Source organism: Saccostrea cucullata, unplaced genomic scaffold, assembly GCF_032062105.1.
Source record: "Saccostrea cucullata isolate Sc308-1 unplaced genomic scaffold, CSIRO_AGI_Scuc_v1 ctg15, whole genome shotgun sequence".
In the NCBI taxonomy this organism is placed as follows: domain Eukaryota; kingdom Metazoa; phylum Mollusca; class Bivalvia; order Ostreida; family Ostreidae; genus Saccostrea; species Saccostrea cuccullata.
The window spans coordinates 220,128-232,207 of record NW_026938676.1 but is presented as its reverse complement, the minus strand read 5'-3'; the positions used below and the strand labels follow the sequence as shown (position 1 = coordinate 232,207).

The following is a 12,080-nucleotide window of genomic DNA, read 5'->3' as shown; positions in this document are numbered from 1 at the left end:
CATTCGGTGTAGAAAACTCAAACAATTGTCTTCATCCAAATAAGGTCTCTGGTATTTTTTTTAGCACAAATATGAATGAATTCCTTACAAAAGTTCAACGGCGAATGTTTAAGAGAATTAGTTAAGTTTTGTTTGCTTTTTTCATGACATGTTTCGGTGGAAAATAAATGATGACCAGTCTCCAAATTGCCGAAGTGGTAAGTAATGTATAATTGATTTTTACCTCGCAGAATGTTGACATCTTTTACTGTTGACATATCTATAAAAACTTTTAACAAAATCCGACTGCTGAATACATTTAAACGGTTGGTACTATTACAGCGAATTTAAACATGCTAAAAGTACATGATTTGAGTTTGACATTTAACATGTCTGCATGGGCCCTGTATGTCTAATAAAAGCTCATTTCACATGGTCTCTACTTAATGTTTAACAGTGCAAACAGATACAAGTATACATTGTAGCACCCCGACCTGGAATTTTTTATTGCTGGACTACCCTGACTTTTATAGAGTTTTAATCTTGTTTCTGCGTGCTCACATGCTACGTGAGATGCAGAATGATGCATTTCGGTCTCCAGAAAAATGGCTTCGCGTCAGTAACCTACATGTTTATGTGTTCCTGGTTAATCTAAAATGTATCTTTAATTCTATTATACTTTTAAGATAATACAGTCTTAATTATGATGAAAGTTACATGTACATTGTTATTCAATGTTAATTAACGTAACTAATAATGTATCCAATATTTGAAATATATATATATATAATAATTATCAATAATTAATATAAAATATTTGTCTTCTTAAACAGAAGAAAATAACAAAATTACATAAAATTTATTAAACATATGTAAGATTAATAAAAGTACAAAACAATACAAAATAGAAGCAGGGCAAACACGGACATCCAAATATCTTGTTTTGCTAATAAAAAGAAGCGAAAATTCAAAATATAATTTTTTAAAGAGACAGAGAGTCAATAATTGAAGAACAATCATATTGATTTTATGATCTAAAGATGCAACTGTATGTATGTATAATGCTTTCCCACTGTTTTGTCTTAGGCAATCTTTTTGGTGGATAAAGAAATTAAGCTATGCTGAGTAGCTTACATTGTGCGTTCCTGACAAGTCGCTGTACTTTAGAAATAAAAGATGTCAAACTACCGTCCTTTAAACCTCCCTGTCCCTCCATAAAAACAATACAGCTGTCTTTTGATACATCTGAAAATGTCAGTTTTTAATTTTTAACATTGAAAACTACTGAGGCAAAATAAACTGATTTTATCAATGTCTAACCTACATTTAAACATATTGTTCTATCTAAGAAAGACAAAAGTTAGGTTTAGAATGTGACAAGACATTTGCCCTGATATCAGAAATTAGTCATCAAATTTAACAACTTTAATTAATCCGTGAAGTACATTGATAATGGTGTGTCTGTATTATTTCATAGCTATCGCATATATTGTTAAATTTCAGTGTTATGAAGGCTAATCAATGGTTGGTTTAAAATTTATTATAACAACATTTTAGCACAGTTGTTACATCAGTTATTATACAAAGCAATTTAAATATACCGGTATGTATTTTTTTCTGTCACGGTATGTTAAGGTCAGACGACACGTTCCTGAAAAATATATAATTTTCCCTAAGAATTGTCATTGTTGTTAAAGGAAAAAAAATTAAGGGTACTGTCATGTTGTAGATTTTGAATTTATCATGGCAGAAAGTTTGATAAAATTCCCCAGTTTTTCTTATATAACCCTTATTTCTTCTTAACTTATAACACAATTTTTGGTGTAATGATCTTTTTGAAAACAATTCAAATAGTAACTGATATGAATAATTTTTGATATCCAAGAGATACAAAACATTTTAAGATCATTATGCAGTTCTTTTCATCTCTCCATATATCTGAACTTGTAAAATAATTTACTAGAAAAATTGGTCATTTTGTACTTTTTTATTTATATGAAAAAATTCAAATTTACTATCTTTGACACATTTACTTAGAATGTGGTATTGCTATTATTTTTTAACGATCGATCTGTTGTTTGCCCTTTGTCTAATTCAATGTCCAATAACATGATCCTTATTTAGAATATTTAGGGCATAAGTTTTTAAAGGTAATCACTTTCAAACCTCTTGGATTCCAGTATTAAATACAGATATGATCAATTTTCAATAAATCCATTGATAGAAGCAGACAAATTTGAATATTCTATGAATTTTGTAATAATATTCATTTTCAAAATGTCATTTGTAATGTGTCATAGTTTTTCCCCAGTTTTTAAAATTCAAAAAATCATAGGTTTTAACATTATGCAGAAGTCAATGGACATCTTGCTCTACAAATTTAGCAAAGATAACCATTGTGTTTTGAAGTAGATGGATAGATTTTATTCAAGGACTTTGGGACTTTAAAATTCTTTTGTTATTTTTGTACTATAATTAGGGATACATGTAATAGAAATTGGTCATTGTCACACCGAATGCTCGAGTAATTTTTTTTTCGAAAGGTGGAAATTAAGTTTAAAAAATATGTAAGCACAGTCTCCGAAGCGTATCTATCTGATTATTTTTATTGTCTATACGAAAGAACCTAACGCTCAATGTCTGAATAAGATGTCAGTGGAAAAGTTTCTACATGGCTATGATTCATTTCAACAGATGTTTTGGAGGTCCGTGTTTGCTCTACTCTTATTTTGTATTGTTTAATGGACTTTTGAATACTGTTCGTCATCAAAATATATTTCATTGTGCAAAAAGGTGCATTCTTTAAAAAACTCTCTTTTTATTAAAAACTTATTTGATAAATGAATTCAGCATGATCTCCAATTTTTATTTACTTAAAAATGTTTGAAATTAGCTTACTTGTTTGGGAGAAAACGGTTTAAAGGGTTTGTTTTCTCCCGTTAATCCTATGTTTGTCATAGACGTCAATAACCAATTAAGACGACAGTCATATTTTCATTTAAAACCTTAGAGATTTTTTTTATTTTAAGCTTAATACTGTTCATTATCTCTATATATTCCAATGGTTCATTTCAATGACAAAATAATAATTTATCTATGACACATAAACTCAGCATGGGTAAACCCTATTAAATGTATGTAGATCAATTGTTTAACTTAAGTCAGGTTTCGTTCTAGTTTTATAACTTATATAGGGGGAGTTCCTGTATACTTGCTTTGTTAATTAAAGATGTTGATTTCAAATGAGGATCAATTTATTTAATTCCAGAAATAACATTACTTTATTAATCAGAAAGTTTGATGCAACCATTAATAGTCTTAAGTTCTATTTTTTTAAATGAAAATAAGCGAAAAGAATTATGCCTTTAAATAATTATCAAATCATCAATTAAGAATGAGGCTAGTGTTTAAATTTTCTGACGTTGTCCTTTAAAATTTCTTTTAGCTTTACATACACTCGTGGGTTGTGTACATTGATGCATTCAAATGATGAATTCAAAAGACCTATATCCCCTAAAGTTCGATGGGAGAGAGACAAAAATGATTACCACACAACAGGTGTGACCAGTCGGCAGGGGATGCCCACTCCTCCATGGGACCTGATCACACCTCTGATGTTTCGGAGGTCGGTGTGTGCTCTGCTCCTATTTTGTATTGCTTAATGGATTTTTGGGTTGGATAACTGTTTATTATCTCCATATATTACACTGTAAAACTTTAATATGGAAATATGGAGATATCAAATTGTATTCAAATCAGGAGCAGAGCAAACACGGAACTTTAAAGCATCAGAGTTGGAATCTGGTGTCATGGAGGAGTGTTTATAAGATTTTGAATACATTTTGCTTCATAAGAATATGCAATAGGTCTGCCAATAACGGCAGAATTAGTACCATAAATTTTCGACAGGTTGTTGAAAGATCTCAAAACTCTATTTATATTGTTAATAAGAAAATGACCAATGATATTACAAGTAAATTAACGAGTTCCATTTTTATTTTTAAAAACAATGTATCTGTCATCGATGTCAAAAAACCATTAATTTACTTTAAGGAACTTTTTCGTGGGAAAGGTTGCATAAAGTGTTGAAAAGTGGTACATTTTAATGTTATTGATTTTGGTGATCCCGAATTATAAGATGGGTTCCTTGGAGATTTTGTGTATCCAGATCTGATTTCTGGAATACTGCAGTATATTGTTGAACAGAATTCATGTAAATGTATAATAGGCATGCAAAATGCCATTTTTGGAAGAAAAATTTGTTTGTATTTTTTATTCGTGGTAGTCTTAAATTGCAAAACGAAAAATAATTTATCAAATTAGATTATCAGTGATACAATTGTGAGCAAAACCTAATCCTAGTGTAACTTAATGATGACTGTTTTGATCTTACTTTCAATCGGACAGATATAAACTTATAATTTTAAAGGCATGGGCGGGCTAATTTTGTGATAATTGAACACGTACGTACAAACTCTAATTTTCTGTATAAGAGTTTATCTTTTAAGTATATGATCTTCAAAACTTTCTTGTTCTAAAAGTGAATTAAAGTACAAATTCTGGATATTAGCCTCTTCGATGACACTGGTGAGTACTTAAAGTAGTTGTTTGTGTCCGTCTCTGATTATATTGTTTGTCGAAGACATTATCATTTCATTTAAAATCTTCAGACTTAATTTTCAACCTCCCGTGGTTAAATCAAGTGTTGTTTTTGATACCCCTGACAATATTTAGCAATTATTATCATTTTAAGATGTTCTATGCGTGAGAGAACTATGACTTTTCAAACATACCATTAGCCATTAGTACTACAGTATTTCAATCTCGTATGATGCATCAAAAGTTTTAAATTCTATGAAAACGAATACCATTCCGATTATATCAAAGATAAAGATCAGAATTGTTCTTAAAAAAATTATTTCAAATTATATTTGAATCAAATCATATTTGAATTTTGATTACAAAATTTCGTACAAGAGATTATTGCAATATTATTTTAAATATCATGAGAAGAATGGTAATAAGGAAATTGTATTTTAATCCAAGTCTATCCAAAATAAATTTAAATTGTATTTTCGTAATTTTTTGAGATGTGAGGTATTTTAACTTTTGATTTTAAATAATGTTTTTACTATTTACAAGCATTCCTTGTGAAGAATAAATTATTAGCTTTTTGGCAACATGGACACTATTTCTTTGATAAAATTACGCGGAATCTCGAAAGGTTAAAGTTTTTGTGATCAGTCATCAGCAAAGTTATTTTGTTGAGAAACACTCTAATTCCTTACAAAAGTACTCTGAAGTGATTTCAAAGGATGCTGGAAGTTTTCATTTACAACATGCATGTTATTATTCAAAATTAGATTTTCCAACAAACTGTTGAAATACATTGCACCATAGGATAATCATTGTATTCTGTTATCCGCCCTGGTTTTTTTTTTAATTCTTAAAATAGAATTTTTTAAATTTGCACTATGTAGAAACCGTCTTTATCAGGTTAAAAAAAAACTTGCTATGGCTTTAATTTTGACATTCGGATATACTGAGGACGTTTTTTTTTTCAATTCAAAATAGTTCTTCAATCTACAACTTCCCTTACTTTTGCAGCAATATACCTTCGTCACCTGCATTCAGGGTTTACATCTCTCAGTTAATTGAATAGGCAAGAGCATGTATGTACAATTCGTAAAACGAGGTAAATTATTGATAAACAAGTTGATGAAACAAGAATATCAGCAGTCTCATTTAAAGTAATAATTTCGAAAGTTCTATGGTCGATGCAATGAAAGGTCAGCAATACTATTCATCATTGAGTCAAATGCTTCCAACAATTTTTCATACTAATTTATTATTGTTAGACCTTATTTGCACACTGATTTGACAACGGATTTTTCTGTTATTTTCCGATCATGACAAAGAGCACACGGTGGGTTTGACAGGTCGGCAGGGGATGCTCACTCCTCCAATGCACTTGATCCACTTATTTGATGTTATGGAGGTCCGTGTTTGCTCTGCTCCTCTTTTGTATTGTTTTATGGACTTTTTAGCCTGAATACTGTTCTTTATCTTCATATATTTCATTACTTCTATCGACTCGGGTAATCCCAAGGAACTGGAGATGAAAACAAATCACAGAGTTTATCAGATCTATTTCACTTTTTATGTTTTACTGACCATAGTTTATAAGAGCAACTAACAACTATTTAAATTGTATGGCAAACGAGATCACTTCGATTTTATCATCATCAACTTTATTTTTACTTAAGGAATAACTGTCTTATTTTTCGAATTCATGAAGTGATCAATGGATTGGCTTGTGTGATAATTTGCATAAACGCCGAAGGCGTTTATGCATGAAATTGTCACACAAGCCAATCCATTGATCATCTTCATGAATTTGAAAAATCATTATTCATATTTAATTTATTTGGGCTCCAAGCCTTCTTCTCTCTATGTGTTGTCCCGCCCTGCACGTGGTTTTTTTGGAACCGCACCAAAACATTCATGAGGAAATCAATTACATTTACAATTGGTAATTTTATCTCGGACAAAGACATTGGAAATGTAAATATTACGAAATATAAGTATTATCCGATCTTTTTAATTCTATTTATTTCTATTGTCGAAACAACCTCCTTGACAGCAAGCACAATTTGTCATTAAGTTGAAAGCTGTCTGGTGTTATTTATAGTATTTAATTGTCAAGCAATTTTTAACACTCAGTCATAATTGTCTACGTATTTTTTCCGGTCGGCAGGGGATGCTCACTCCTCCATGTCATCTGATCCCACATTTCATGTTTCAGAGGTACATTTTTGCTTTGCCACTGATTTGTATTGCTTGAATGAACTTATAAGCTTGAACACTGCCCGTTTCTTCCCTAATTTATGTAGATTCCAAGGCTTCATGCAGACAAGCTAAAATAAATAACGGTGCTTCCTTTAATTCATATTTATATGTAATACATGACAACAAAAATATTTTAAAGGAAAACAGCAAAAATGTTTTTTTTGAACAAGCATGAAATTGTTCTGTTTGTCAAGTGCATAGAAAATAAAAGACAACTAAATTAAAACAACAGGATAAAAATACCCCCTTTGAATAAAGAAAGTGAAATGCCCTTTCTTATATGCTCTCCTGGATCTATGACCTCTCCCATTAATATCATTTTGTATTAAAGCGAATTCCTAAAAATCATATCTGAAATAAACAAGCTTTTGTGTTAATTTTGATAAACTGATCGATCCTTTGCGGATGCGATTTCTTTTCTTGCACGAAAACAAACTCTGTTATGTAACTATTAGATAATGCAGTAAAACATATCTTGACAGATGCCTGATTATCACTCTATGACGAAAATAAATTATCTGTCTCTGACACAAAGGAGGGGGTAGAAAATAGCTCTCCTTCTGAGTTGCAACCATCAAAATGCAATGTAACATATTATTCAATCAAATTAAATTGTTTGGAATATATTAACATCTAATTCATAATGTACTTTAATTATAAAAATTATTCAAAAGAATCGATGCTTGAAAGAAAAGTGTAAGATTACCGGTCTTTAAAAATGCTATATAAATTCCAAAATTTTAAATGTTTGCAAATTAAAATTTCTGTATTATAGAGTCATCATTCAAACATGTTAAAACTTTAACAATTTCTGGACGGGCATTTAATTTTTTTCTAAAATAATAAAAATATTTTTAAAATGTCTTACATAGGTCAGATTCAAGAGGCTACCAATTGAAAGGAATTCAAAAAATGATCAACTGGCCATTGTTGACAGAGAGCTAATTCTATACAAATTAATAATTTATACGCATGTCAAACATGTTATCTAGTAGAATTGTAATTTCTTGTTCTTAATTGACACAAGGGATTTTCTATTTAAATAACTGACCAGCTAGATCACATTTTGTCAGGTAGGGTTTAATTCTACTTCAATGAATTCTGCTGAATGTGAGAAACATGAAACTTCACAATGTCGACTAGCCATGCAATCGGCAATTCTTGAATCGCATATTTTTTAAGCAAAGACATGGTCTTAAATATCGATCTTAAAATCAAAATTCGGGTCGTGCGAAACAATACACGCAGACACCCATTCAGAACAATTAATAAATTCCTTTTGATAAAGCTTGAATTCAACACATCGATTAGATGAGTATCAATGAACCCCTAGAAAGAGGGCCTGCTGGCCAGTGCCAAAATCATTTTGTATACGGCTGTCAAAATCTCCGGTTACAATGAAGCCTCTCAAGTATCCAGACCAACAGTCCCGATCCGGGTGAGGCCCGCGTTTGAGGGAGCGCGGTAAGGGATATATGTGGATCGATTGTAGAAGAACACAAGACACGCTTCTGTTAGGAGTTCGCAGTAGTAGTGGATTTAAAAACTTGTCGATTGTAAAACGAGCGGGAAGATATTGACCAGAAAACCGTGAGGGGATTGTGTAAACAAGTTAGCTAATTTTTTGACATGGATTATGCGAAATAGATCTTCTACATGGATGTCTATTTAGTGAACATGGAGAAAACAGGTATATCCACTCAACGAAAAAAGTCCTCCGTAACCCCGTGTGAAACATCGTCGTTATTTTGTAGACCGTAAGCAATTATTTAGAAAGTGCCCCCTCGTCCTTGTATTCATTTTCAAAAGAATTCTTTCATAAATATATCGATACAGAAAGTAAATTATCGATTATTTATACATTCTTTTCACCAAAGACACAACAGTCTAGGCAGGTTTTAATTGCACAGGGTTTAATGATGTCAGCGCAATTACCCTTTGCGTTAAAACATGCTGTGTAATTAGTTTTCAGGACTTTGTTAAGAGATTCCTTAGTGAAAACCTGTCAAGCACTGCGGTAAAAAATTATAAAATATCTCGTTTTCGATGATAAAGATTAAAAATTGACGAGTTCTATACATAATCAAAAAGGATTTTTTTTAAATATTGTAAACATCTTTTTTCTTTCCTTTAGACATTGGGCAAATAAAGCAATATGTAACCACATCCCCGATATAATACAATTAATATCCTTATAATGAGAGATACATTGACGAAGAAGGTTAAAAACTTTACAAAATACAATTTCAAAGATAATTGAAAATTCAGGACAAGAGGCAAACAATTATTTACAGCTAATAAACAAAGCTTTAATTGTCTAAGAAGTGCCTCATGAGAATATCCCAGAGAAAGGCAACAACCACGTTAATTTTTTCCAACAATTTAAAAAAACACTTGTTGTATATCTTAGCAAAGAGGAACAATTCATCATTTATGATTTACAGAGGAATATAAATTTAAATGTTTTGGTGTTTTAAATAAATAAGTTTGAAAAACACCAAAGGATAGCATCAATCACTAGATGTTATACATGTAGCTATCTAAATCAACATTAAATATTCTTTTCTTCTCCGCCAAAATATGGCTGAAATATTGCCGACTCGGCGCTTAACAATAGCAATTAATCTTTTTCTTAAATATACCCTATGTGTTAATGCCCATAGTGGTAGTACGGTCTATTAATTATTACAATTAAGCAACCTCTAAAATAATCAATGAAATAAGTTTCTATGAAGCTGCTTCATACGACAGTCTTTGGTTGCTTTGTGTCTCAGGTCTAATATTAATTTAGTTAAAATTATAAAATTCAAAATTGAATCAAATCAAAATCGAAGAGGCAGTCATCTTTTTTCACATTCAGCGTGTTTAAAAATGGAATTCAAACTACACTAATATGTGATTTGAAATATATTTTTTAAAAAGTGCTCTAGTTTACTGACCTAGTAACTGGTCCCAGCTATAACTATGGTGTTGGCATAATGACGGCTAATGTTTCTGATTCAACAATAGGGAACAGTATATATAAAAAGACTGTTTTCTAATGCGGTCGTTACACAAGCTATATATTCACGTAATGACGACATAGACAACTTGCAATATGCTCAATTACTCAACAAAAGTTTGATTATGCTTTTGGGTTTGAAAAGGATACTTGACAAAGTAAGAATTAAAGTAATACATAAAAACTTCCTGAAATCTTTCAAACCTGGTTAAATTTTCAGCTATATTAATTTTTTGAACTGAAATTTAAAAGTTTTTTGCGCATAAAAACTTCATATATATATATAATTCAATCTTGAATAAGATATTAATGCATCCTGATAAATCAAGATTAAATGGCCCGTTGCGTCATGAAAGAAATCAGGGATATCTCTCTTAATTAAGTAAATTTATTATTCGTTCCTGCAAATACGTACGTACAATTCAACATTGCTTACTAGAATCCGATATCTTATATACTATTCATTAATTAGATAAAATTTATTTAATCACTTGATCTTGAATGCTGTTTATTTTCAAAGTTATACTTTTCACATGCTACAATTCTATGTTTTTGAGAGATACTTTTCACATGCTGGAATTGTATTCGTGATAAATGTCTTAAATTTATTTTATATTATATATAATGAAAATGCACTTTTAGACAAAATTTATATAATTTGTAAACTCCAAAAGGATCCAAGAAAGTTATGTCAATGAAATATGGAGATAACGACCAGTATTAAAGCTCAACAACCAGTTAAATACAAATCTGAAGGAGAGCAAACACGGACCTCTAAAAACATCAGAAGCAGGATCAGTTGGCATGGAGGAGCAATTATCCCGCGTGGGCGGTCCCTTTTGCTTTGTGCTCCTTGTTATAATCGGGTAAACGGAAAAATCCATAGACATTTCAGCACGTAAATAATGACCTAACAATTAAATGAAAAAGATCAGTCAGCTAGTATTTTAACTACCCTAATGAAAGATTGTATTTGCTGTATTTCATTATTGTTTCGAGCATAGAACTTGCATACTTATGACTTCAAATGAGACCGTTAATATCTTTGTTTCATCATTTTGTTGATTTTAACTTGCTTCGTTTTAATAATTGTTCGTGCATAGAGAATGCTCTTGTGTATCGAATCAATTGAGGACACAAACCCCATGTTAAGGTTATATGGGAATATTGCTACATAAAAAAAAATTAAAGCTGATGGTAAGAAAGTTGAAACCAACAAGTTTATAATACAGTTTTGTTGTAATATTATCAATAACGTAATTTTCTTGTAATATATCCAAATATGAAACAATTGTGTTTGACTCTGGTGTCAATATGATAATCCAATAACAGTGAAAAAGTAAGATAACTTAAATAAAAAAAATCATATGACAGTTACAAGTAATCAAATATTAAATATTAAAAATCTATGACAATTGTATAGCGCAAACATAACAGGAATACAGTATAATTTTCTATAGTTCTGAATAGACATACTGAACGACAATTTGAGTCTGAGGATAATAGTTTTCAACAAATAAATACACAAATTTATTCACCACTAAAATAAGACACACATATCTTATTATATATAAATGATAAAAATGAAATATTTCTATTATAAACAATTAATGATAATGATTTTCTATAATTATTTTTTAATATTATATAATAATTGTTTTACTTTCACTTTCTATCATTCAGCAAAATTAATCTAAATTTTATATTAAACATTATTATGATAAAAAGTATTATGAAAGTCTTCATGAACGAGAACGACTTTTACATGACAATGTAAAATAAGATTTGGTTATGTGAATTCTTTCTGCGTCCGTATAAAGTCTTAAGGTCAAGATCTAGTAAATGAAGGGTGCACAGATTTATCAAATTCAAGAAATGAATTCCTTTAATGATGCTTAATAACTTTAGCTTGGTCAAAAAATGTGTTTCGGGGCATAATTTGTAGGAAAATAAAAAAAACCATATTTTAAACTGTCATTTTCAATGAAAAATTAAGAAAATTAGTCATGAATATGGGAGTTTTTTCCATATCACACAAACAAAATATATCCAGATTGCCTACAGTCTTTCAGAAAACGATAATTTGTATGTTCTTGGTCTCTTCTTTTAAATAATGTTAAATTGAATATAGGTATCCGGACTACTTTTCAGGTTATTTCGAATTGAATTCCATGAAAATACTTTATTTTCTACATAATTCTATTAGAGCCGTAAAGTACGGGAAAAAGAAAGTTGAAAGTGATTATGACGT

At 30.3% G+C, this 12,080-nt stretch overlaps 1 protein-coding gene across 2 annotated transcripts in view; it reads left to right on the top strand.

The window, feature by feature from the left end:
- Nucleotides 1-8,285: 8,285 nt before the first annotated feature.
- LOC134250849 (uncharacterized) overlaps nucleotides 8,286-12,080 on the top strand; it is a 42,383-nt gene continuing 38,588 nt past the window's right edge. Inside the window, exon 1 of one of the 2 annotated variants that reach the window (XM_062733189.1) lies at nucleotides 8,286-8,518. The gene's annotated coding sequence lies outside the window, so the exon portion shown is untranslated. The remainder of the gene's footprint in view (nucleotides 8,519-12,080) is intronic. The other variant, XM_062733190.1, reaches the window with a different exon arrangement.